The 25,546-nt window shown below is 41.5% G+C and overlaps 1 protein-coding gene and 1 long non-coding RNA gene across 7 annotated transcripts in view; one reads left to right on the plus strand and one right to left on the minus strand.

The window, feature by feature from the left end:
- GRM3 (glutamate metabotropic receptor 3) overlaps positions 1-25,546 on the minus strand; it is a 105,869-nt gene that overhangs the window by 59,439 nt on the left and 20,884 nt on the right. For 2 of the 6 annotated variants that reach the window (XM_048062602.2, XM_013180447.3), the window contains one exon: positions 6,992-7,090. The exons of 2 other annotated variants lie outside the window; for them this stretch is intronic. The gene's annotated coding sequence lies outside the window, so the exon portion shown is untranslated. Of the gene's footprint in view, positions 1-6,981; positions 7,091-25,546 lie in introns of all 6 variants that reach the window. 2 more of the 6 variants (XM_013180448.3, XM_013180446.3) reach the window with 1 other exon arrangement.
- On the plus strand, positions 8,351-15,063 carry LOC106035554 (uncharacterized). Its single transcript, XR_001206849.3, has 3 exons — positions 8,351-11,721; positions 12,296-12,410; positions 13,273-15,063. It is a non-coding gene; the product is annotated as an uncharacterized lncRNA (long non-coding RNA).

Below are 25,546 nucleotides of genomic sequence, written 5' to 3' on the forward strand. Positions count from 1 at the left end.
AAAACAAACAAATTATGTAAGAAACAGCCCACATTTGTCTTCTCACAGGCTGCAGTTTTTAATCCATGCTAGTGGGTCGCAGAACAGACACCTCCATCTGCAATGTGAAGCTATCTCATGCGGAGGTAACAAGTGCCAGAGATGGTCTGTTGGCCTGACTTAAGGATTTCTCACTGGTTTGAAAACCCTACCAAACTGTTACGTGTGCCTCTCCTGTTAGGCTTTCCTCTCTAAAACAAAGCTACAAGGTATGAAATCAAGGCTTACTGAAATCAGAGCCAAGGTTCCATGAATTTCGCTCACACCCAAGCTACACTGAGTCTCAGCTTGTGTTTTTTCTTTCTGATGTGCTATAAGGCCAGGGCATTTTATTTTACTTCCAGGACTGATACATTGTCTGGCAGTTTCCAGCTGATGTAAGACAAGTTACAACAGTGACATACCCCAAAGGAGGTTTATGGAAAGTCTATTTTCCTGTAGCTCTCTCCATGGAGGGTTCTCAGGTGTCTGATATTGTGGCTGAGCTCACTCTCTAGCCTTTCTTTTTCAGTGGGATTTTAATCTTGTTCTGATTCTCTTACTCACCCACCTTCCCTTCCTCAAAAGGAAACCTGTAAAAAATGAATATCTTTGAGGTCTACATTTTGACCATTTTTGATGAAACTGGCTAGCATTCAAACTTTATTAGAATTGACCATTAGTGTAATTGCATAAGCTGTATCTCCTTAGGAACCTGGATGGCACCTGGGTGCCTCTGACAGTGAAGAGGTCCTGTGGATCCAGCCAATGGAGTTTTCTACATCAAGTGAACTCATTAGATTCCCATTTATTCAGTGAGGTCAGTGTAGCCAAAAGAGTTGGGCGTGCAATTTGTTTAATCAAATATTGGCATCCATTTTAGGCTGAATCACACCCTCCGCTCTGTTGACTATATTGATTTAATCCACATTAAGTCAAGACAGCTAGTTCACATGCAGACATCTACAACAAAGATGTCCAGATAAGATGGATTCCCCCTTCAGCAAATCAGCAAATTTACCTTTTTGATATAGCTAAAGACCAGCCCCTCTGTCACATTATTTGTATACTATCAGACTCCTGTGTGCCTTAATACTGAAAAGCACCCTAATGTGATAAGAGCCATCTGAAATAGGAAGAATTCACATTTTGCAAATCCATTCCCTCTGTGGGTAGTGTCTTAGCTGAACTCTGAAATCATTGATTTGCTGGCTTTGAGCTGTTTTTTTCGTTGAGCCCAGAGGATAAGCTTTTTTTTTTTTTTTTTCTTTCTTTCTTTCTTTTTGCACAGCACATTTCTCTCTTGTATGGCTAATGCTAGTTTATTCTCCTTCAAAACTTACATAATGCTTTTACAGAAGAATGCATCTGTGATATGCTTTTCAGGTTGTTTTTTTTTTTTTGTTTTGTTTTTTTTTAGAAAAATATGAATAAACCAGAATAAACTGGAAGATTGTCAGTATCTTTTGCAGCTTATCTGTATTCCAGCTGTACTCACGGAAAATGCAGAGTCAATTAAAACCAACCAAGTGTAATAAATATGTTTTTTGATTCTGTCAGCATGGCTAAAGATGAAAGCTAATGGCAAATCCATAATAGAGTCACAGAGATCAAATGATCTATCAATCTATAAGCTTACATTCATGACAGATAAATGCTCTTATTATCTTTACAGCATGCCCAAGTTTGTCCAGCACGAACTCGGTGAGTTAACTTGGTACCCTGTAGCTAGGAGGCTTGTATGTACGATGTTTACTTTTTACAATAGATTTGCAGATGCTAAGAGTTTCATTTCTTCAATCTGTCAACTGCTCCCTGCATTGATCACTGCTCAGCTCCATCCTTCATCAGCTCTCAGCCTTTTTGCACTCCTTGTTCCCAGTCATAATCCTCTTGGGCTCCTCTTTCAAGTCTTTCTGCTCCTCGTCTCTGCAGCCTTTTTCTCTCAAGCTATTCATCCATTCTAAGACACTCTGGGTGCCCTTATCATTCCAGTGGCATGTTTTTTTGGTGTTCCTTTTCTTTCTTTCCTTTTTTTTTTTTTTTTTTCCTTTTCTTTCAATCTACCTGATTACATTGACAACAGAGACATGACCCTTCTGGTTGTCGCCCCCAGTACGGCTGGTAGCTGAGAACACCAATTGCACTGAAATCCTGACTTTGCCTCTGTGCTCTTGTCATTCTTTGAATGGACAAAGTGGTCCCAAGCAGGCACTGTGAAGCAATGCAGGCTCCTTCTCTGTTGTGTGGGATTATTCTAGATGGCACTAGAAGAGCTGAGAGGCTCAAGTGCATTGAATGAGAACAGACTCTTTAAAGTCTTTAGCTACTGGGCCCTTAAGAGGGTTTTCCTGAGTACATGTAAGCAGTGATTTTTTTGAAGGGCTGGTAACAGACCAGCTTCAGGATATTCTCAGAGGTTTAGCAAAAGTCTTGATCAAATGCCTCTTGTCCTCACTCTCAGTGCCCTGTTTTAAAGCATAAGCAACTGCAATTGCTTTTGGAATAAAAGCTTGCTAGACACTTTTAAATGACAAAACAACAGTACTCTTACATAAACCCTGTCTGAAACCTCACCCTCAGCCCACTCTCAGCTCACCTTAAACTGAACCTCACTTAGACCACATCCTGCATTTCCATTCAAGTCACGCTCTTCAGAGAATCATGTGATGGAAACATTTGACAAATTTAGGAACAGGCACCACTGAAAGGGTCTCTTAGGTTGGGATAAAACTCATATTTTTTTATGCTGAATTTAAGAATTTGTATCTGTTGCTGATTCAGTGTTCATTAGAGTCAATATGAGACCTTTGACTGACTCCTCTGGTTCATTGAGTCAGAAGTATTATAGGCTTGAAATATGCGTTCTCTTGTACCCACAGCCTGTTTTAAGCTAGGAACGTAATCACACTCACTAGAAGCTGGTGAAGCATTCCTTTTGTTTCATTGTAGTTATTTTGTTATGGATCTAGCCCATTGTTAACATTAAAATCATTTTCTTCTCTCATTCCAGATATTCAGAATAATTCATTCATCCTGAATGAATAACAATATTTTGTACTTTAACTGAATCTTAGTACCTTATTTAAAACCAGTTAATATCTTAAATTAAACATGAGTGTAATGTGGGAAGAGAGAGGAATGAAATACAGATCTATAATTTTTCAAGTGGAAAAATTAAATTCTTTCCTCCTTCCCTCTCTTATTTGATGGATCTAGTACAAAGCGTATTGAATTAGAATAAGTATAGTAAGAAAGACTTTCTCTGAAGAGGATCTAAGAGATTTTCATATGTGCAGGTGTTATAGAACTGGATCTTGTCTTCAGGAATATGGACACAACTGCTTTTACTGTCTGGGACAACAGTTTACCTGACATACATACAAGTGAAAAAATAATTTCTGACAGATGCATGTTGATGTCCCCTGCAGCAAGTGTGGGTGGGTCCTCATTGTAAACACCTTCAATAAGAGAAAAATAGATCTGCAAAATGAGTACATGTACCATGTTTAAATGACCGTTAGAGCTCCATATAAGTACACCAACTGATTATTTCCATTTCTGGCAGAAGGTGCAAATTTTCTCCATTAATACATAAAGGTCAACAGGAGTAGCTTCCAAATTTGTCCCTGCTTGTCTGTTGCATCTCAGGAGCCACAGAGAAGGAATTAAAAACTCATCAGCTGGTCAGCATGGAGGCTGGGAGCTTTGATGCTTTCAGCTGTTAAGCCTGCTGTTTCATATAACCCATTTTCAACTCCTAGATCTCTTGCTCAAATCAATGTGTTGATGTTTGGTTGCAAGCAATACTGTTTCAGACAGGGTAAGCAATTTATAAAATTTCCATCAGGCTAAGAGTAGCAATGAGCATATATAAGTATGCATGCATGTGGGCTTTCTGGCTGCTTTCAACATTCAGGAAACAATTACAGGAGAGCGTTAGCTGTGCTTCAGTGCATGCTGTGAGTTTAAAGCAATGGCATGATTTTCACTCGGGGACTGCTAGTTTCCCAGGTGGCTCAGCAAGACAACATGGAAGGAAAGCTGCCACACACCTCATTTTCCTTTCATTACTTCCGTATTAAACACCTAACACTTCCATTCAGAAATATTGTTTTAAGGAGCTTTAGACAGTTCTCTCCGCTCCGCTACCTGAACTAATAAACAATAATATTTTTTATTTCTTCACTTCTTAAAAATCACCTTATTGCTGAGGATAAGTACCATCCCTTATGTTTTAACAATGAGAAGCTGAGGAGAAAAAGCATGGCTGTGAATCAATGGCAGAAGAAGCAAAGGAAAAAAGCACTTCTTTTCCAGTGCCACGATCTAATTCTCAGGGAACACTGGCATTGAAGAACAATGAAGAGACCAAGGAGCTAGGGACAGAGAGGTGTTACCTTTAGTACAGCCATGTCCATCTGCAGTACAGGAGTGTAGGAAGAAGTGGTTCCTGTTATGAGGCCACTATGGTTGGGGAAAGTAGACACTATTTTGTGTACTGAGATTCTTTTTTAGGTCTTCATTATCTCATGTTTCTTTTTCTCCCCAGAAACAGCGATTTATCTCCCATCGCTCTTTACAAATGTTGTTGTTGTTTCACTTAATCACATCACCTTGGTCACTTCACCAATGTTTCATAAAGCTGTTTTTTTTTTTTCTTTTTTCTTTTTTCTTTTTTCTTTTTTTTCTAGAAAGATGCTGAATTCCACTGGGGTAGTGATTGCAAAGGCCATAGCAGAACCAAGAGGGGAGAGCTCTACAACGTTAGACCAGAACAAAAGTGCCCTGAACATCCATTTTCCTTTTGTGAGAAAGAGAACATCCTGGCATTTTCTATGAAGGTGCCCTTCAGTATTTTCTGACTTTGTGACAATCTCTCCTTTAAAGATTGACTTCCCCAAATTTCTTAGGAAAGCTCATGTACACCCCATATTTTTTGCAGTCAAATCATTAAAATCTATGAGAATCTTTCTACGGGCTTTGGGCTTTGGCTCCCAATGTGACATACAAATTCCTCCTCCTTTCTTTGGAAGGGGTCCAGTCTAGTAAGTAAAACAGTGCTCGGAAACTTGGTTCCAGGCTCAACTCTGTCTTTGGCTCACCTCTCTGTGCCTATATAAAACAGGGATAATATTACTTTTTGACTTTGTGGATGTGTCCTAAGAATTAATGCTTGTAATGTGCTATATACTATATATAGTATATAGTATATATATATATATAGTATATATAGTATATATATGAGTACACAACTAGCCATCTTCCCAGGGCTCCCTCTCCTTTCTGGGCACAGGTAGGTTCCTTCACAGGATTTTCAGAGCTCCTGGATTTGGCTTCTGTTCCAAAGTGCTTTCTGGACAGCCTTTCTAATGCCTGTGGGGGAGCTTAGGGTGGCTAAGCTGAAATATGAGGGTGTCAATAACCTCTGTTGAGTTGAGTTTAAATTACCCTGGGACAGAGCCACTGGCATAGACAGACAGCATGTAGACAGTGGTGCTTGGCAGGCTGACATTGCTTTCTATAAACAGCCTTCATCTTGCAGCTGTAAGCAGAGGGTTGCTGGAAAGTCCTCCCCGGAGCCCTGAAAAAAGCCAGACTAGAGCTCGAGGTGCAGTTCCTAATATGCAGGGGCTATCAGGGCACCGAGGAAACCCTCTCTCCAAACAACTCTATCTGTGACCCCAAATCATGACAAGCATCAACTAAAGCCTTAGCACACGCCATTCTGGCAAGCACCAGTTATTATTGCTATTCACTGTTCATATATTTCACTTTTATGTAATAATTGCCTTGTTCACATTACCTTGTGAACATTACCCTTACAACTATGTTCACATTACCTTCCCTTGCTCCAGCAGTTACACACACTCAAAGGGCAGACTATAAATATGGGTAATACCTCTGCAAATGTAAACGTTTTTGTTTGTTTTTTGATGTTCACTTGCTTGACTGGAGCGTTCCACTTGAGCCTCATACCCTAGCTGGTTCTAACAGATTGTGAAGTGGGATTCAAGCCTGGGTAATGACAGTTTGCTTGCTTTACAACACCAAGAGAAGCGCTGGTCTGAAGCACTGTCGTGAGGTCAATCAGGTCTAAGAATTTAAATGATGAAAGATTTACAATTCCATTTTGACAGCCCCCTCTGCTCTTCATGACTTTTCCCCCAGCAATAGGATTCATTTAAAGCTTTAAAATATGGGAAGCAGAAAAAGAATCATTAATTTTACTTACACAACAGCATTCACACTTGTAAGTTTTTGACAGCTCCACTAAACCCAAAGGAATTCAGATAGCTGGAGCAAATGAATGCGTACTGATACTCATATTGAAAGGAGGTAGTTTTAGGGCTGAACACATATTTTCTTCCTGCAGGAAGCTGACAGTGATGAGAGTATGTAGGATGATTTACTACTGCATTCACGTGATGCTATTTAATGTTTTTTTCCTCCTGTTCAACACATTCTCTTTGTGTTTCTGAAATCAATAGAACTGCAGCAAGTCAACAGATTATTTCAATATTTCTTAGGGTGTTCTGCCCTTATCAACATGCTTAGTGCCTATTGTTTTTGATAAGGAAAATAGAGTCCCTAAATGTTATGTTTGCTGCCTAGGAAGTTCAGATGATGACTGTGTCTTTGGGGATAAGAAATCCAACTGTAGAAAGATAAACATGTATGTATGGAAGCAAATACTTTTGGAAAAAAATACAGTGGGATTTTTTTATTATTATTCTTTTTATCACTGTCATGATTTTGCTTGGAAAATATAAAACTTGCAGTGAATTCATAGGAATGTGCTTACTCGTTCAGAAGGGAAGACAGATGAAGGCAGGCAAACTGCAGAATAAAACATGAATTAAATGATAGCCACTTGCTGATCATTGTTCTGCTGTCTGTCCATTATCTGTCTGGGTGTAGGTAGTAAATGCCATATGAATTTAAATAAAACCCATTACTCACACTCACTTACAGACGGAAGGATAGGAGTTGCTTGACAGATCTTACACAGGAAACTTGGATGTAATTGAGCCCGTTGCTGTGCTGATTCTCCTCCAGCAAAATTCTCTACCTGTGCAGGAATATTTTAAGACCTCACTAAATTTGAAATGGTGACAGAGCATTAGGGGTTTTTGCTTATTTGTTTTTTCTCTCATTATTGGTTCTCTAAAATAACAGATGGTGAAATCTCTCCTGAGTAAGCCAAATGCCAGCGTTTTCTCTTACAGGATGTCATGCAAAGGCACTAACAGCTCGGCTCCTACTAGCTCTATAAATTGATGGGCCTGCTCCAGTGCCTTTTAGAGTTCCTGGGTGTCATTAAAATACTTTGGATCAGCTCCTTGAGACATCTGAATGAGGCAGGCAATCTGTTTTAAATACTTCCTTATTATTCCCACAGTTTCATGTGGACATGGTGGTAAACAAGCTAATAATCTCTGCTTTAACAACACTTTATTTTTATAATACCGAGCCCCCCTTACACACGCGTGTAAGGTCAGGACATTTTGCAGGTAGGTTTGAAACATTTTTTTTGGCCTTTCTTTCTTGAATAAGGGGCTTTCTATTTCTGAGAGGGCCATTGCTGTGGGTGAACACCTGTATGGTTACAGCTGACAGAGGGTAGATGGGTGAAAATGATCTCGATTGTATTTATATTTCCTTGGTCATCTTGCTGTGCTGTACTGAAGGAACATGGATAGTCTGATGGCTGCCAAGGGACATTTAGAGCTATTTCATGCTCCTAGAGCAGTCCTAATTCACTCTCTTCTCTCATCATTGTTAACTTATGAGCTGATGAGCAGGAAATCTCAGCTGAATTCACGGTTCTGTACCAAGTGTGACTGTAGGGACATTTCTTCATCCCTCTAAGTCCCATATTCCCCACTGGTGATTTGAGACTAGTTGGAGTGCTTTCATCCCAGTGATGGGCTGTGAGGCTAAGCTGGGCTATATTTATAAAGGCAAAGAAAAGCTCATAAACTCGGATGTTGTTCTATTCATATCTACCTTGTATTTCTTGTTAAATTTCTATCTTGCTTTCAAGCATATATATCTATTTATGATCACCTGTTTTACTAGATTGCTTTTGTGATTTATTATTCAAAAGGTCTTAGAACATACACTGATTGAGCACAACCACAAAATGAATGAATCGAGGAATATACAGATATCTCAAAATTGTAAAAATTGGAAATATTTGGCACCTGGGGTTTGTAGGCTTGTGTGAGATGCTAGCTAATAATAGTGGCTAGTGGTTTGGGAAGAGAAGACTCTTTTTGCATTCTGATATGTTGCTTAACACTTCCTGCTAGCTTGTTCTGCACTGATTTGAGAATTTTGAGTGTAAGTATGAAAGAGGATAAATAAACATGTTTGAGAAGTACCTGTAACAAAACTCCTAGGTCACTGGCTCCTGGTTCACAGTGCGCAACATGTCACTGCACATACACACAGCAAAAATCAGGACTCTCAGAAAAGAGGCCAGACTGGCTCTGTACTGGTGGGAGTGCCTGCAGCTGAATATGTCCCAAACTGGAGACCAGGTTTGAGTCTTTCTTTTGCACTTAAAGAAAAGGCAGGTAGGTGCTCCTCAGCCATTCCCTGACTCCACAGACAAAATACCTGAATCTATCAGAAATACTGTGGTTTAAGCCTGATGTAACTTAAAGTTGGAGTCCTAACCTGGCAAAACACTCACTGCATTAGGCTTTATACAAACATCCAGAGAACAAATCCTTCCCTCGTCATCTGTTTTGGATAAGAGTCAATAGCTGGCGATGAACACTTAGTGACACAGTAGCAACAGGGACCGGATATCTGCAAACCTGATATGACCCTGGTTATATACAGATGTTTGTGGGTTTGGTCTTTCATTACTCTAGGCCACTTTATATTTCAGAGGGATAAGCCCTGAATTTATCCATGTTGGCACTCTCCTTGAGACAGGAAACAGCAGAGGGATAGAGGAAAGAATGGCATTCATATGAAATGTCTTGAAGGAGAGTAAATTTCTTTTGACTGCTGCCTGTGGAGTTTTCATATTTATTGGGAAGGAAATAATGCTCAACAATTGTCATCGCCTCCCAGAGAAGCAATGCATCCGTTTGAAGGTGAATATTGTGTCAAAGCTCACTGTCTCTCAGATAACATGGCCTGTGACAGCTGAAGTCATTTGGGATGTTCCAGTTAAAGGAATCCAGGACCAAATTCCCAGGGGCTATGTACAGTTTCTGTACATAAAACTGTCTTTGAGTATAAAGGGGAATTTTCAAAAGCATTCAAAATCTCTTTTACCTTCTTTCATGGAATTAATTCTGCATTCCCTTGAACAACCAAATAGACCTTTTCTGCATTTGATCTAGTTTGACTGCAAATATATTAGCAAATAGGATGGGTCAGGAACCATTCTCTGGACAGGATGTCACCTGGCATAGCTGTGCTGTGCCCTTACAGCCAAAATCTCTGGCACTCCAGAACTGGATGGTCACATCCCAGCAGTCTGTTGTGAACGCTGCTGTCTCTAGCCCCTTTCCAGGAGTTGTCCTGGGAAAGTTTTCTTGGCAAAAACTCAAGGGCCAGGGCCTCTGTTAGCAATTAAGTGATATGGATGATCACATTCAGGTGGATGCTCTGTCACTCTGTGCTTAAGAGCTATAGTTGCAACATTAGAGCTCCTCTGACATGAATACAGATGATCAGAACTGTGTGCCATCGGTCCTTCAGATGAGGAGCTGTACGCTAGCATCAATAACTATGTCTAGTCTCATAAATTAAATTTATCTGGGGAAGTTCTGAGGCAATGAGATCAGTAGGCATACAGTGGTGCATCCCCATACAGCTAGCCTCTCTCAGCCACTAAAACAGGGTGCCCACATTGAAAAATACTTGTGGTGAATGGTCTCCACCATTTGCCAAGTCCTGAGCTAAGTCTAGGAATTATTTAGGACAGTGAATATCCCAAGAGAACTCAGTGACTGTTATCAGAACCATGCCATGGACCATTCCAATTTTTCTGTATGGGCAGCCAGCTTATATCATCTAGGTCATTTCACTGGCACTGTTTAGCTTATTAGTAATACAGAAAGACAGTCCTCTGCTGGAGCAATCTTGCCTTCTGTATCGTAGTACTGAATTTGCTTTGCTGATAGCTGCATCAAGATTGTTCTTGGGCATCCTCTCCTGGATGAAAACACTGTCATGCATCTCTTCCTAAGAGGCTTTCAGTGTTAATCTTCCAGGTGCTAGAAAAATTCTTCATGTTTTCCACAAGCTGAAAGCTTCTTAGCTGAAAACAACAGAGGAGACTGGGTACATGAAGCAAAGAAATCGATGAATGCAAATTCTTGGGTATAGACAGAGAGGGTATTTTCTGTAGATGCAAAGGGATGCTGGTGCCATTGCACAAGATATTTTAAGCTTGCGCATAACCTGTGTATAAATATGAAAAAAAATCTAATAGGAATAGGTGCAGAAAAAGGCAAGTACAATAATCAGGAGACTGGTGAGCCTGGTTTAAGGGAGGAGAGTAATGTGGCTTCAGTTATTTAGATAAGTAAAAGAAAAGCTGAAGTTTTTGATAGCCCTCTCTACATCTCAGGGGGCTGACTACTCAGGAGGGAGAACAGACTTTAAAGATATTTCTGGTACAAGAACACGTGAGTACTATCTGGGTCTGATTAAACAGAGATTAGAAATTATGAAGAAGATTCTAAACAGTAAAGGAATGAGGTTTTGGAAAAGCCTTCTGACAGCAGGAATAATAGCCAAAAAAAAAAAAAAAAAGGTCAAAATTGAAGAGGGAGCTAAGGGCCCGATGGCTCTTGACAGAAGGAACTGAACTCAGTGACCAAAGAGGTTCCGTCAAGTCCTATCTCTGATGATCTGATCTCTGATGATCTGAAAAGCATCTCAGGAGACCATGATCTGATCTGCAAAGACAGAGAAGGTGGAAACTGAGTCTCAGTTTCTTCAGGGCTAAATGTGGGATGATGTCCTTGAGCAACAGCCTTTCCTCTTAATAGCAAAAGAGAGCAGGAGTAGCTCCTGCAGAAATACACAAAGCTGGGGAAGAATGGACTGGAAGAGTTATTTATCCTAATCTCTGTTTGCAGTATCTACCATCCTGGGTATGCTACAAATATGAAAAAAAACAGAAAGATATCTAGATACTAACTTTAAAATCAGCATATATTAAATTTAAGAGCTTTTATATCCAAATGGCTGCTCCATGCCCTAAATTCTCTGAGCTGTGCTTAATTCTTTTAGCACATGTAAAAACCACCCACCCGCTACTTCAGAGCCATTTTTCTTTATCTAAATGAAATTTCTTTAGTTCCATTCATCTTTACAGCTCATTCAACAGGTCCCTCTGCAGCAGTGAAGGGAAGCATGTTTCAATGTGCTAATCCAGCTCAGAGATGGATTAATTGACTCACAGGCCCCTCTGATCACTAGCCAGATGTCTCTCCCCAGCTGGCAAGCCTTACTAATTTTCTTGTTGTTGTTGTAATTCTGGGTTTCCAGCCAGCGGGGGCCCTTCTCCACTCAATCAAGGGCAACATGCCCTCTGCCGACATTTTGTATTCTTTGGCCTGCTTTCCCTTGGGCAAAGGCATTCAGCTATAAACCTCCTCTCCTGGCTCTTTTTCATCTGGACGGTGGCCCCTGGGCCACCATGGGATGGTGCTGTGCATGCTCAAGGTGGGTGGTGGAGGGTTGTGGTGCCTGGACCATAATTTTCAAGAAATTTCAGGTCTGTGTGTTGAATTTTGGGGAGGGGGGAAAAAAAAAAGGAAAGAAAAAGACTCACAGGAGGTGGAAGATTTTCTTCACCAGGTTGTGTGTTATGAAATGATACACTCAAACACTCAAGAGTGCTTAGAAGGACTGAGAAAGACTTGATCTGTTAGGAAAGTAAATTGTGAAGCAATATAACATAAGGGATGTTTCAAAGATAGGATGTGTGAGGACTCCACGCTCCACTGCGGATTCTATCACTGGTCCTGATGACTTGAGCAAAGCACTTCAATTGTCTGGCACTTCTACTTCCTTGCATCTAACAGAGATTTAATGATAACATTCTTTTAAAGATATCTGCTAATGAGCAAGACGCTTTGTGAATTAAGCACCACTTGTATCACTGAACATAGAGCCATGTAAGGTCACTGTGAAGGCTTCTGCAGTGACTTGCAGTGATTTGGCTAAAACCCTGTTGATGCCGACTGTAAGGTGTCAGTTTTGGCCACACTGTAAAACATTGCTTGTTGTTTCCCAGTGTTTTAGGACTTTACTGTGATTACATTGAGTAGAAATTTAATCTACAAGGATTCATCTGGATGGCGCAACCTTTATTTACCTCTGCAGTGACTTCCTCACAGATGTCATGGAGGGTAAGTGGCCACTGAGGGAGCACAGCTGAGAGTAGTGGCAGCCATGGGAATATGTGCAAAGTTGTGCTGTTTAACACTATGACCCTGGAGCCCGGCTATATATGTTATCGAATCAGCCTTATGATTTCTGAATTATAAAGGTGTCAGCCTATTTCATTTTTTATTTTTATTTTTTTCTCACTAATGGGGGTAGTTTATCCAAAATATTAAGAGGATGTTAAGGTCCTTGAAAGTATCCAGAGGTGGGCAACAAAGCTGGTACAGGGCAGGAATGCACGTGCTGTGAGGAGAGGCTGAGGGCATTTGGGTTTCAGGTCTGGAGAAGAAAAGACCAAGAGGTGACCTCTCTGCTCTCTACAACTTCCTGAGGAAGGGAAGCAGAGAGGGGGGTGCTGGCTGCTTTCCCTGGTAATTGATGATAGGACACACAGGAACAGCACAAAGCTGTGCCAGGGAGGCTCAGCCTGGACACTGGGAAAAACTTCTTTAATGTGAGGGTGGTCAAAATTTGGAACAGATTTGCTAGTGAGGTGTTTATTGCCTAATCCCTGTCATGTTCAGAAGGCACTTGGACAATGCCCTCAGTGATACACTTTAACTTCTGGTTAGTCCTGAAGAGGTCAGGCAGTTGGACTAGATAATATTTGTAGGTCCCTTCCAAATGAACTATTCTATTTTATGTATGAAACTGGAAAATAAATAATAATAATAATAAACAACAACAAAAACTGGATAATAGGAATCTTTCCTTTCCATTCCTTTCTTCCACCTATAATGATCTGACATTAAAAAAAAAGTTCCCCAGAATACAAAAAAACAAAAACACTTCTCCTTGACTGCACAATTTTTTTTTTCCCATTAGAAAAGAAGCTGCAAAATATTCTTTCATGACAAGATCAAGAAGAACAGAGCTTGAAGAGAGAGAAGTAAGAAGTTCATCTAAGGTGTGAAAGCAGAGTTCAGCTGCGTTTGTTATGGACCAGATTCTTCCTACTCCATCTAAAACCAGGGAGGAGGTCGTTTGTTTAGCATCAGAGCAATTGCTTACAGTTTACAGGGATGTAAATAAGAAGTGTCTCACTCTTGTAATTTAGCCTCTTTGGTCTGTTTTAGCTTAGTTATGTGCCTGTTATAAATCTCACCGCTAATTTCTTTTCACATTAAGCATAGCCCCGAGGAACTTGTTTTACAGGGAACTTAAGGCTTCGACCTTTGATCACCGCAACCCGACTTCTCACAACCCTGAAAACAAGCGTCTGAAAAAATGAAATGCGAACAACGCGCACCATCAATATCAATTACTGCGTTGTTATGTGGTAAATTTCCCCCACAGGGGGTGAGCAATTCACTTGACGCGCTTGGCAAAGGGCTCGATTCTTCTCCCTGCCAGCAGCGAGGCGGTGCTGGCATCTCTCTGTATGTTTCAGTGGAGTAAGGGAGCGCAGCGTCAGACCCAAAGCCTCCGTGAGCGCAGGGAAAAGCGGTCTCTGTCAGGAGAAGCTCTCTGCAGCCTGAACAGCAAGCTGCAATCTTTAAAGGGAAGACTTCAAAGAGAACAGGAGAAAAGAAACAATGTCTAATCTTCATACAAATGTGCTCTGGGAGCTCTGAAACTCAGACGCTTCTGAGATTTAAGAATTAATTATCGTTTGCCAGAAGCGAGCTTTAGTACAGGTAACCGGGACGGCAATCTGAGACCTTCAGGTGCAAAATTCATGGAATTATATTGAACTGATTAAAGCCTGATAAATCACCAGATTTCCATTTGGTGTACTTGCACATTTTTCAAATGTTTGATGTTATCTTCATATTGTTTATGTGGGATATATGACAGCAGCTCCCAAAATTTCATCTTTCAAAGGAGATAATCAGAAATATTTTGGTACAAGAATTGTGACTTGCAGGTTCTCATTAAAACAAGCAGCGTAGCGGGCTGGATCTTTGGTTCCCATAGAGCAACACAGCCCTGTTGACTTCTATTTACTGCAGCAAAAGAGAAGACTCTAAAATATTTGTCAGCTCCACAGCTGTATAAATAGTGAGGAGCACTGTGAACGACCAAAAGCAAAGCAGGGCTATTCTTATTCCTCTTTGCAGAAAGGTGTGTGTAAAACATCCCTCAGACCAGCTGAGGTGTCCGGGATATCTCCACACCTCCCAGGCTTTATTGCATTTGTCCTTTACAACACCCTTTTGACTGAGCATTCCTGTTACATCCATTTTACAGCTGAAGTTTGAAGCGTAAAGAGGTAGTATGACCCTTGGTTGCAAGGCAAGCTAGTGGTGAAATAAGGAATTAAACCTTTAAGTATCTGGAGGACTCGGTTATGTGATGGAGTTGCTGTGCTCAAGAAAGTGAATGATTTATTGTGAATACCTGGCCAGAAACCTTAGCAGGTTGTGGTGACGTGTGTAGCTGAAATCCTCTGTTTACCACAAGCTGAAGGTGTGAACTCAGCTGGCTTGTGTGGCTCAGCTGCTGCACAGAAACACATTAAACCCCAATAACTTGTTTGCGCATCCCAGCCCTCTCTTCTGTAAAGCACTATCTGCCTCTCGCCTTTAAAACTTCAATGAAAACAGTTGCTGCAGAAGCTTATGACAGCTGTACACTAAAAGGAACCAGTTCCCTGATATAAGCAAGGGTTTTCAGATGTGAACAGCTATATCTGGTTTACAATGAGAAAATTTCTCTTCTCTTATAAAGCCAGTGAGCCAAGCTACCTGTACAGCAGAGAAAAGGGATGAAAGGCAGAGATCAGGTCAAATGCAACCACTTTGAGAGAATGAGTCTCCCAGGCAGGATCGCAATTGCTTCATTTTGTGGTTATAGCAGTATGACTTTCGAGGTTAGATGGAATTTGTCTTGATATTTGCCCGCCAGCAACCAGAAGGCATCATTGACTGTTGTCTCCTGATACATACAAATGCTTTGCACCCAGGTAATTCACAGGTGCATTCACTGTGCACCGCCAGAGTTGCTGCTGCTTGGGAGTCACTGGCCACCACAGAGGCTCAAAATAACACAGGGGCACTGCATTATCCCATATTAGCATCCAGGAGTAGGCAAAAGGACAGAGCTTGACCCCGGTGCTGCGTTACAGCAGGGCCATGTGTGTTTGTTTTCCAAAGAAATTTTCTTCTGCAAACATTCAGAAAAATCCCAGGCAGGCTCCTCTTACTGGCTGTTGCAGCTCCCAGGACAACAAAACCAAAGGTAACGGGTGCTGCCTCTCCCCACCGAAATGGGAAATGTTGACATTTCAAGTATTTGTCTAACTGCAGATAGTTGACACAGCTTGTGAGAAATTACCCTGGGAGGAAAGGAGCCCTCCCAAACTCCTCTGCTTCCTTCGTGCTCCTCTCGGCTCCTGCTGGGTGCTCCAAGTGACCCCACCAGGAACGTCCCTGCCCCAGAGCAGGTCCTCCACCTTTCCTCAGGGTTAACGTTGTCCCGCACGCCTTCCAGAGCAGGGGACCAAGGGACATGCAGTGATGGGACCCGTGGGGGCTCAAAAAGGGTTCAGCTCTCCTGGCATCAGTGGGGCCCAGGTGGGATAAAGCAGACAGATGCTGGTACCCAAAGAGGAAACCTGGCTCCGAGTTATTTTTGCCCACTGAGAGATTTTTTGCTGTGTTTGTTGTAAGATTTTGGTGTCACTTATCGCGTGTCTGCTATAATGCATTGCCTGAGGCATAATTGAATTCAAAGGGCATGTCTGTGTTGAAAAGGAGGGTTGCAATTTGTTGGTGCTCAGATTTTTCATTAAAAACCAAGCAGCTTTTTTGACTGGCAGGGACAATGGTTATAGAACAAAAATGATATTAAAAAAGAGAAGGGAAATGCTCTGCCTGCCTGCCTGCCTTCCTTCCTTCTTTCCTTCCTTCCTTTTTTCTTCCTTCATTCTTTTTTTATTTTTATTTTTATTTTTTTTTAACAGCTACCTACCTGCCATTCCCACACTGCCTTGGAATAAAGCCCAGCATTTAAAAATAGCAGGATTGTAACAGAAACATAAGGCAAAGAAAAGAGCCTTGATGTAGAGAAAGGTGTGGCAGGTGTTAGGTAGGGTTTATATATATATCTGTGTCTCTATGCACACAAAATCTACTTCTTTACAGAGGGGAAATACGCGTGAATGTATTTGCATCATCATCACATGAGAAATTTGCCTTTTCTGTTGAAGTTTCCCTGAAAGCTCAGTTAATTAGTTTTCATAACACCCATGGAGGCAGACATTAGTATCATCCTTATCTGCAGATGAGGAGATAGCAAAGAGCACAGAGGGAAGGGACCACAGAGAGATTAAGGGATTTCTATAACAGCAAATTCAGCGTAGAGCTGGGAATTCATTCTAGCAGGCAAAACCCTAACCCCATTAAAAGCAATGGGAGTCTTGCTTAAGAGATGCCTGTATTTGGCAATTTTGCCTGCTTTGTTCAAACCAATCTGTTCTGCTCACAGTTATGTGTGTCCTGACGGTGCTTTCTGATGAAAACTGCACCTCTGACTGTCCAAAGCTCCTGAAGAAACCCCAGCTGTGTCTCTCAGTCTCAGGGCTTCAAAGCAGGGTCTGAAGCTTTCTTTGAGGGACTCTGTACCGTACATTTACATAGCTTGAAAAATAGTCTGGAGTTATAAGTGAAGTAATTTAAAATCTCTCTAAATGGAGTACTATATTCTCCCAGGCCAGCAGGGTCACAGGAGCTGAAATTTTACATCCCAAATTGCTATATTTCACAGCACAGTACTATCAAAAAATGGCCGGGGGGGCTGAGCTTAACAGATGAGCTAGATTTCAAATAGATTGGGCAAAACCATCTCATTAAGAAAAAAAAAAAAAAAAAAAGGAAAGGAAAGGAAAAAACCCTCTTCATTTTAATAATGGCATCCTTGTCTTCTTGTTTATATTCTCATTCCAGGGCAACATTTCCATGTTATTAGGGTGTTTTCAGCTCTAATTTTTAAGCTCACTTCATTAATGTTGGTAGAACACTTTGAAGTCAAAAATCTAAGTGCTAAGTGGTATCACTGACACACTTTCCAGGCAATGCTTTTGCCTTCCCAGAGGTCATGTGAAGCAAACATGTCACACCTGCAAATGTGCACAAATTGCTGCTGGCAGCAGAGGGCCAGATTTCCCTTGAAACTTGCAGCAGCTGTGTGCAGGCTGCAAATGCCTAGAAGAGGATTCCTCCTGGTGGCAGAGAGCTGGCCTGCTGAGCAGGGCCCACCACCTAGACACCGAGTCCCAGGCCCTGCTGCGATGAGCCTGGCAGTGAAGCAGCTGTAGGACACAACTTTGCCTGGTATTTCTTGTCTGCAGGATAGAAGTCTCTAAAGATCACCCACTGGCTTGCTGTTTGGCTCCAAGTCTCCAAAGTTTCTTATTTCCCAATGAATGTCGTGGTCTGAGAGCTGCTGTGAGGAGCACAACACATGCTGGCTTACGTGGGGTGGGCAGCTGGTGGAGCTGCTGGAGTGTCTTTGAACATGGGAACTGCTTCATGGGGTTGTCTGCTGCTGCTCTGCAGTGTTGCTGAGCATCAGGCTTTGCTGCTTACTTGCCTCCAGCCTGCAGGATTGCGGGGCAGGTCACCGAGGCCTTATCCATGGAGGATGGTGTCTACAGGCCGAAGGCCTGTTTGGGAAGTCTGTGACATCCAGGCTAATCTTGAAAACCTGTTGCTGCATCTGTGTCCCTGCCACTTGTGTCCCTTCCCCATCATCCCCAGGGCTCGTGAACACGGGAAGGAACCTGCCTATTGGCCTCAGGGCACAATTTGGACATGCACACGTCTGCCTGAGGAGAGCTGTCAATGCACTGTATGGCAGGCTTCCTGCTAAACCACAGTAACACAGATGCCCCGCTCTCCCCCAGATGTGATTTATTACCTTGTCATATTTCAAAAGCTAAAGCAGGTTGAGCTCGATCAGTGTTTAGATGGAGAAGTCTCCAAGGAAAACACAGGAGTTAGAGGAAATGTTCCCTGAGTCAGAGCTGGGGCAATAATCCAGTGTGGTGTTAAAGATGTTGCTTTTGGACTGATTGTAAAATCAATGTATTGGCCACTGGTGGTCTGTGGGGAGGGAACGTAATGCCTAACGTGACTGGACGATAGCTGCCAGGCATTTCTTTGCTACAAGGGTCAGCCCTACAGCAAGTGTAAATTGGACGAATGGGAGATGATGAATCTGGCTGATTGCTTTCTCCACTGCCTTGTTAAAGGGACTTGGAGGCTTGGTTGTTTTTCTTCGTCCTCTCCCTTTGTATTTTACATAATTCCTTAAATTGTACAAAAACATATGAAATACAAGAACAGGGAAACATTTAGTGGTACAAATTTGTTTTTAAAACAGCTTCTGGAAATTCATAGTTTAAGGATTACCATAAGGCTGTTTCTGCTTAACATTGTGGATTATGTGGACTTTATTTTTCCCTCATCATTCACACAGAGGTATCTGAAAGCTCAGGCTGTTCAGCACTGTTTGCAAGGTTGGATTTATTATCGTCCAGGTTCTTATACAGGGCAAGTGCTCTGTGTCTGACCCTCAAAAGACAGCCAGCCACATCTGTTCCCAGTAGCTGTGTAGATGTTGTGGTTAAGATCCTGGATTCTGCTCGCTGGAGCCCTGTGACACTGCATTTTTCCCCAGTGAAGTGCACATGCTGATTATTTGTTATGTAGTCTGTCTGAAACAGTTCCAGTCAAGGAACATAGATGTTTCCCTTCTGCTCCACAAGATACACACATGTATCCCTTTTTTATTCCAAAAAAAAAAAAATAAATTGAAAGAACACTGATGTGAATTTAAAGAGATAAGAAAATAAACAACTTCATCCATGCACCAATCTTGTCCCCTGGTTTCTAAATAAATAGCTTTCCTTTATCTATCCTTCATTCGTAGCACATTTTCTGATGGGACCATGGAATTCAGATTCAAGTGCTCTGTTTTCATCTTCTGTTTTTGTGTCCCTGGTTTAAAAACCTGAAATTTGAAGTAGGAAGGGTGATACGTAATCCCGTAGTAAGATCAACAATGCATTTGGAGCATCTCTACCAACTTTGTTATTTGAGGTGGCCATTTCAAGAACGAACCGATTGCACACCTTTGAGGACAGCAGGGTGTTTAAGAACCACTGCTGCAAATGCTCTGTGGCTGTAGTAATTAACTGTGCCTCTCAGCTGGGAAAGCAAGGCCAAGATAAGCACATTACAAACCATTGTTGAGAATACAAGTGCTTTGAAGAGAGCATTGAAAGGAATTTTTCTTTAGAATACAAGAAAGTATGTAATGTGAGATTTCTTGAAGGGGAAGATTATGATTTACTTGGGCATCTCTATACAGGCTTAGAAGCTGTATGTGGGAATATTTCAAATTATTTAGGAACACAGACATTTGCAGGCAGGACTGCACCCAAGTCCAATATTGACCAGCAATTTGTCTCAGAGAGAGGCCAACACAAGATACTACAGAGGATGTTACAAGAGAATTTGTGGAGGCTGTTGTGTTTTCACAAGTGGGGGAAATATCTTCCTAATTTCTGGTTATTGTTGTTGCTGCTATTATGTGTAGATTTAATTTCTATCATTAGGACAAAAAAATGAACAAAGAAGTACCTAGTTCAGGCTCTAGATATCCTTGTCCAAAGCACAAAATGCTTCTTCCTAATCATACACTGAATGACCAGAACCAAGCCAAAAAATCTGAATTCCACCCATGCTGTTAGTTATTCCAGTCGAAAATAGATTCCCACAGTCTGCTTCAGCTCACTGATGTAAAAATTACCACCTTTTTTCTGGCCACACAGCAGTCAAGCCACACGGGAGTCTGCCTGGTGGTTTTAAATGAGGTGCAGGCCTTTCTCTGTCTGTCATGCCAGCACATCAACACCAAAGCTCCCAGCAAGTTGTTTCTCCTCTCTGTGCTGCTGCGCTGCCTCTACAGAGCAGAGACACTGACACTTGCCTGCTTTGAAAAGCAATCTGATTGATAGCCGTGGCTAAAAAAATCAACCATAGAACATAGCAGAAGAGATTGTTTTGTAGGATTATCAGCTGCACCACTGAAATTGCATGAAACCACCCACAAATCTCTTCCTTAGACAGAGTAAAACACAGTCACCGCTATGCAAAACTTCTCCTTATGTTCCTCCTGCAGAATTAAACTGAGCCTTTTCGTTATTATTATTACACAAAAAAGACCTGCCCCCTCCCCCCCCCCAAAAAAAAAAACAAAACAAAAAAAAAAACAAAAGAAAAACTAAAAAACCCACAGCCACCTAAAATTTACTGTGGTCAAATCCCTGCTGAGCTGCAGTGGAGGCAGGGCATTTGCACTAGAAATTACTATGGCTGGCATGTCTGCCTTGGTTTTGAGGATAGTGTTTTCATGTTCTTTTCCTTTCTTCACCAGCTTTCTTCTCTTTTGTCTGCCTGCCTCTTTCCCATTTCTTTCACGGTCGCTATTTTTGCTCTGAGCAAAGAACTGAGTTGTGCTCTCACCCTCTCATGGGCTCTGTGTACGCCTGAGGTCAGGCTAGCAAACCTGGAGCCAAACTTTGGATCCTTCCCTTGCCCTTTTTATACCCTTCTGCCCCATCACAGTTTTCTATCTCCCCCTTCCCAGGCATTCCCCACTGCATCTTGCCGTGCTCCCAGAGCAGTACCCAGCAGCTAGCACATCTGGCTGGAGCTAGCTCGGGTGCTGTTGGTGGCTCCGATGCAGAGCTCCTCATGGACACTGCGTCAATCATTCCTCTCCCCTCTGAAGTATTTCATCCATTTCAACCACATGATTTTCAGGGAAAGGTACAGTCTGTCACTCTGTGTCATTACCCACTGTAGCACAACACGGGTCCCCTGTGGCTCAAGGCACCATATGCTTCTTTGATATACACAGTCGTTCTGATGTGCCCTCACATTTCTCTGAATTTGCTTTGTTCTTCTGTCCCTCTTCTTCCTCTACCTATTGTTCTTTTAATGCTGTCTTCCACTGTGGTCCTTCTTCCCTTTCCCCACGCTCTCCTTGCCCTCCTCCAGGGCCGTGCTGCCAAGCCTTTGGCAGCTGTCCGGGGGCAGGGCTGGGGCTGGGGGCCAGAAAGGCGCTGCCAAGAGGGTTTCAGGCCACTTTGGCCCCTCTCCCTTTGGATGGAGCGGGGTTTTCTATGCTTGATCCTAAGTGGGCAGGGAGATAAACAGAAAGAAGAGGCAGAGCTTTCTAAGGAGCTTGACAGAGGTGACATATTTTGTGGAAAAGGCTGCATGAGCAACAGGGAACAAACCTTGCTGGAAGGAGTATTTAACATCTGGCTTGCACAGTCTCATTCCGTGGAGGTCTACAGTTATTTTGTCACTTTTTCTGGCTTGCATTTTCATATCTGCCCTAATATGTGTATTTATTTGTTTATACCTTTCTGCATTTCTGTTCAACCCTTATTCCTACCATTCCCATCAGCATGGTCTATAGGCTGCTTCAGTTCAACCAGTGTTCCTAAAATCCCTTGATTGGGGTGCTCCAATGAGGCAACAATTAATTCCTGTATCTGTAATTTGTTTATCTTCTTCTATAGAGTCTTAGAACAAGCCTCGGGAGAGAAATATAAATGATGAATGCAGGTTAATAACACGGGAGTCTGAGGAAAATTGCATTACGATGGCACAGCAATAATGGGTATAAAAACAACTGAAGCATGTGGTGAAGCCCCTGCTATATCATAATATTTTCCCTGGTAATATACATCGTAGTTTGTGCTAAAAATCTGAAACTTAGAAGCACTAAAAGATCTCCAAACTGCTACTGAGAAGAAAGATGGTTAGGCAAATTATTCCCAGTTGTTACAACAGGTGAAAAATATAAGCAAAATGGGTGAACGTAATTCCATTTAGTTTTAATCATGCAAAGAACTGTAACCTAATGACCTATGCCACCTGGGCTCCCTCTCTCATCAGTGCAGAGAGGCAGGGACCTTAGGGGAAAGAGGTTCACCCCCCTCCCAGCAGAAGTATTTAAAATTAGGATAGCTGAGGACTCTGCCTCTCCCCTAACTGGAGAAGTCTAATTTCATGCAGGTAAGATATCTAACCCTTCCAACAGCTACACTTTGGAGCTTCCTCCTTCTCTGAGACATTTTTTAAAAATTGACCTAAGATCACCATGGCATGACTAGGATTATTGCAGTTATTTGTGGTTTCTGGTATGATGACATGCAGATGAGACCATTTTTATTTGTTTAATGGAGGCAGCTGATAGATTTTGCTAGATGCACTATAAAATTTCTGACAGATATGAGATGTTGGAAGCAGGCTGACACAGTTATACCAGCTGCTCAAAATGCTCAGGATGCTCAAAAACCTATATATCATATTTGTAAACATTGTGTGTACCTGCATGAGCCTAAGGGGAAGTTAGCCGTGTGAGCTAATATCACATAGGGGTTTGAGAATAGCTGACACAAATCTTCCAGCAGGCAAACAAATGGGAGAAGCCTTGTCCTCTCATGATCAGTTTATCATTCTGCTTTAATATGTCAAAAAGAACTGAAAAGAAGTGAAGTGGTAAGTGGTCATGCCAATATGAAGAGGGAGATCTGCTTCACTTTGTCCGACAAGCCAACAGAATAAGAGCTGGACATCATCTTTGGAATATAAACTGGACAAGTGCGTAGGGCATCGCATCCAGCAGTCACAAACCAGAACACCATATGTGTCAGGTGTTGTGGAGATGTAGGGTTTATTATCATCGTGGGATACGTTTCTACGAACGTATTTTAGCACAGATAGTGTTGATGTTGTATTTGGGAAAGACAGCATAAAGATGAATTGGGTAAATTCTGGGGTGAGAGGTGCTTTCCTAGGAAGTCAAAAGTGCAACCCCCCCGCTTCAATGAGCTTACATGAAATAATGAAAAAGAAAGCACTGTAAAAACACTTAATTGAAGTAAAATTCTTAATCCATATCACTGTTTGCTCTTCCAAAGCCTTAGTCAGAAATCTGTCTGAAACTTTGCTTGGAAGACTGCTTTCCTTTCTTCTTGCTTGCTTGCTTGATAATTCTCAACAACACTAAGATTACAATTTTCAAACAGTGGTCTCTGAATCCACCTAGGTATGAGAACCGATTTCCTAAGATTCATGCTTTTCTGCTTTTATGAGAAAAGCAACCCTAAAGTCAACAGACTTACAGCAGAATCTGCATCCACAGTGGTCAATAGGAACGGTTTAGTGAAGAGAAAAAAGAGTGACAATGACTGGTGTAAAAGTAACATTTCTTAGCACAAGAGAAAAAGGATCAAGATTCCCATGGCCTTTTTTTGATTTAAATGGAAACACCCTGGTTGATGGAGGACCACCTACACTTACGTCAAGAAAGATTGAAAGGCAAAGAAGCTCGATGACAACAGGCTGACACTGTCATTGCCCAAAGAAAGTAGCACAGAAAGTGTTGAACTGAAGTCAGACTTGCTAAATTGATCACTCGGAATTGGAGATTTAGACTGTGGCCTAAATCTCTAACCTGGTGCATGAGTCATGGCTCTTCGCTCTGGGAAGTGGGAGACCTGAAATCCTATCATTAGCCTTGATGACAGGGAAAAGAAGCTGGGGGCTGGTGAGGGACAGGTAAAGAGGGGAAAGTGCTGATTGTCTTTTTTTTTTTTATTTATTGCAACAATAAATAGAGCAGGAGCCTTTGCAAATTGCTAGCCGGCTGTTTTTAGATTACCATGGCACCTATTTTAGCGTAATGTAAATTTGGGGATATTTTATTATACAACAGGATGACTGGCCCATTGAAGGAGTTCTGTTAGATTTGCTACAGCAATGTCAGATACGACATCGCCAGCCAAGTATTAAAAATATGAGCACATTAAAGGTATTGAGAATTCTGATTGATCCAGTGCTCTATGCAGATAATCCTGCAAAGTGCATTTTCTTTTACCTGACTTGAGTTTGCTCAGTGGAATAACAGTCTGTGAGCTAAAAATAGCCTGTCAACAGCAAACAACAGCCAGCTTTCTGCAAGGCATTGTCTGTACTCCTCACTCGCTCTGCACATTGAACTGCTGTTCGTTTCTGTGGCAGGTCTGTGCAAGGAATTTGTGTAAAATATCCAATGGAGAGTTAACAGGTGGATAGGAGATCAAAGGTTGTCTGCTCTGCTTAATATCTGTGGCATTTCTCAACTCACACAACTGATCCAAACCAAGCCAAATCATCCAGAAAAAAAAAACAAAACAAGAAAAACATTGATCGGTCAGATGAAACCTATGATCTGTGGGAACAATTAGGCAAAATCCGTATCTTTGAGTAAATCATAGATGGGGGCATTGGAACCACAGAGCTCAGATGTATGGTACAAGCCAAAGATAAAGCTTTACAAAATGACAGTCTTTGACATCATCTTAATAATGTTTAGCTGCTTGTTCATCTGTATATTGTGGAAAATATGACCTTAACTCTTTCAATTCATTACACTTGCCTCTTTTTAAAAATATCAGTAAAATCCTTAATGTTCTCCCAGACTTGATTTGGTTGAGTATGACATATTTGTGAAAGAGAGATGTCCAGTATCATGAAATGTCTAGCCTAATATTTACACACTATTTTAAACACAACTTGATATTAGAAATGAATAATTTTTAGACATGAGTTCTGTACCAGTAGTCATCCACTGACAGTCAGGATTTATTCTGAAACTGTTAACTTTAGACTGGAGCAGTTTAGGAACTGTTTGGACCTAGTAATATATGAATCATGACGAGAGTTGTTTCACTGTTCTGTAAGTATTTTTGATGGATTTAAGCAGTAAATATGCAGCCTGATGAGACATTAAAATTTTATGTACAGAACCAGCTCCTTTGGTCTATATAGATACATCTGTGACCACAAGACAGTTAGCACTGGTGGATTTGAGAATTCAAAGGATACAAAAGGATAAGTTGGTCTGCTTTCCTGCTGTTTGTGGTGCTGTAACTCAAAAATTATTCAGTGAAAATCAGCAGAGATCCCTCAACTTTATGCTGGAGAGACATTTTCAGTTGTAAAGATGTTAACAAAAATGAACACTCCGAAACACAGCAGGAATCTGCTAATACTAAACTCCAATTTTGGTAATGCAGTCGCAGAGAAGGAAA

Source organism: Anser cygnoides, chromosome 1 (genome assembly GCF_040182565.1).
Source record: "Anser cygnoides isolate HZ-2024a breed goose chromosome 1, Taihu_goose_T2T_genome, whole genome shotgun sequence".
Taxonomy (NCBI): Eukaryota; Metazoa; Chordata; class Aves; order Anseriformes; family Anatidae; genus Anser; species Anser cygnoides.